General features: G+C 54.7%; 1 non-coding gene across 1 annotated transcript; it reads left to right on the forward strand.

The window, feature by feature from the left end:
• The first annotated feature begins 285 nt into the window (after positions 1 to 285).
• LOC117286483 lies at positions 286 to 476 on the forward strand. Its single transcript, XR_004517647.1, has one exon. It is a non-coding gene; the product is annotated as a U2 spliceosomal RNA (small nuclear RNA).
• The last annotated feature ends 1,964 nt before the right edge of the window (positions 477 to 2,440 follow it).

A 2,440-nucleotide genomic window follows, 5' to 3' on the forward strand; every position in this document is an offset into this window, starting at 1 on the left:
GCAGAGGCCGCCGGGAAGGCGGAGCCACGCCTCCCCCTGGCGGAAGGGCGGGGCATGCAGATTTGCGAGGGCGCCCGACGCGGGGGACGCCGGGAGCAAGAAAAGCAGGCGGAGAGGTGGTCCGGAATACTGCGAAGACTACGAAATGGGCACGGGAGGCTGGTGGGGCGGGCCTGCGTCTGAGAGGGTAACGGGAGAGGGCAGAAGGACTCGGGGTGTGCTTTGTGATCACACGTTGAATGTGGAGGCGGGGAGGGCGGCAAGGCTGCGGGCGGCGGGCAGCGTATCGCTTCTCGGCCTTTTGGCTAAGATCAAGTGTAGTATCTGTTCTTATCAGTTTAATATCTGATACGTCCTCTATCCGAGGACAATATATTAAATGGATTTTTGGAGCTGGGAGTTGGAATAGGGGCTTGCTCCGTCCACTCCACGCATCGACCTGGTATTGCAGTACTTCCAGGAGCGGTGCACCCCCGCCTCCGGGGAAATAATCGCTGTGATTGAGTAACAGAGTGTAGTCTGTTGGAGTCGTCTGACTTCAGATACCTCGGCTAGCTTTCTTTCTTTTTCTCGTTTCTATTTTTCTTTCTTCTTTCTCTTTGTTTTACTGCGCCTGTGTGTGTGCGCTCTCCAGCCCGCCCGCGTCTTCATCCTTAAACGCGTGAGTCTGGTTTCCAGGTCGTCAAGGCGGATCTGCGTGAGAAGCTTCGGGCTTGGTGACACGTACCTGTATTTAATTACAGCCTTCCGGAGCCAGAGGCGGTCAGCTGGGGGGCGGGGCATCCACCTCTGCTCGCGTCCCTTCAATCCACACTCAAATAGTTCTTCTGTAGTGGGGGTTAAATTTTCCTTCGGCGAACAAAAACTGAGTAACTCACCGCTGCACAGGGAGGGAGAGAGGCGAGGTGGAGATGGTAGCAAGAGAGGAGAATCCGACGGGTCGGGTTCCAGGTTCAAGTCCCTCCATCTCCAGCAGAGGATTTTTTTTTTTTTTTTTTTTTTTTTTTTTTTTGGAACGGGGGATCGAACTCGGGGCCTTGCGCTTGCGGGGTAGCGCTGGAACCACATCCCCAGCCTTCCAGCCGAGGATTTTTGCGGCTTCAGGAAAGCGTCTTCTGCACTCCCGCTGGGCCTTATAGAGCCAAATGTTGAACACGGGACAGTCGGTGACCATGGTTCCCGAACTGCTCCCAAGGCCTCCAGTTGCAGACATGGGCAGCCCCAGGCGTGGGGCCCCTTCATGAGACAGTCTCTTTGAGCAGGGAGCCGGCGCAGAGCCGAAAGAGGCACTGAACAACCGAGTAGGACTTCTGGGAAGATGGCCGAGTGGTGAGCAGCAGAGCGAGCCTCTCCCAGGTTTGCTGTCCAGGCACTGGAATAAAGCAACGTGAGGAAGAGGAGGGAAGTGGGTCCCCGGGACCCAGGAAGATCTGAACCGGGAACCGAAGGCCACGGGGAGAGCGGAGAGTCTCCAACAAAGAAGTTGGGGGCCGGAGATTTAGCTCACTGGTTCCACCGCCTGCCTCCCAAGCGCAAGCACCCGAGTTCGATCCTCGCTACCAAAAAAATAAAAAATAAAAATAATAAAAAATAAAAACGAACAGCACAGTAATGCAGGGGAAAAGAAAACCCCCTCAAGATTAAAAAAAAAAAAAAAAATCAGTGATCAGTGGCTCATTTGGGCTCCACTTTGTCTTCCAATCTTCTCCAGACTTGATGTTCTGTCCAATTTTCGTGACCGTGAGACGATCCATGGAGTCTGGTACAACATCTGCTCGAGTCCCACAAACCCTAGTGACCAGGGCTACTATGACAATGCTGGCTTCTCTTGACAGTCTGCTCACCTGTCCCTAGTGCTGCCGCCTAGGATAGATGGGGACCTACCTGCTCCTTCCAGGTCTGAGCTTCCCCTGAGCCCTACACAGGGGCCAGTGTTTGGCCTTCCTGTGTTGGGAACCCGGGACGCCACAACTTGGCTGAGCCATCGGGCATGGGCCCCTGGTTGAGGAGACTTGTTATTCAGCGGCACAGAGCCCTAGCACTGAGCCTGACACCGGGTCCAGCTGAGCCCTGCACCCGGGGCCAATCTGCTGATCGGAGAACACGCTACACCTCACACCCGGTACCAGTCTTCTAGCATGAGATCCAACGGGACCACCTGCACCTACTATCACAGAAAACAGAAGAATGGTACCAAGTGACTTGCCACCCTCCTGTTCTCACGGTGGTCTGTTCTGTTTCTAGGATGCATCGTCTCTTTTTTCCCAAAGCACCCTTTTCTCCCTCTGTTAATGGTTTTGGTCTAGATGCCCGCCCCCACAAAGCCTCATGTGGTCATAGGTGGCTGAATCTAGAGTGTGTGATGCTGGGGTTAAAGGTGGTGTGATGACTAAACCACTACACGTAGGGCCGGGGATTTAGCTCAGTGGTTCCCCCCCCC

This window comes from Fukomys damarensis, unplaced genomic scaffold (genome assembly GCF_012274545.1).
Source record: "Fukomys damarensis isolate Sample0158 unplaced genomic scaffold, DMR_v1.0_HiC HiC_scaffold_16, whole genome shotgun sequence".
In the NCBI taxonomy this organism is placed as follows: Eukaryota; Metazoa; Chordata; class Mammalia; order Rodentia; family Bathyergidae; genus Fukomys; species Fukomys damarensis.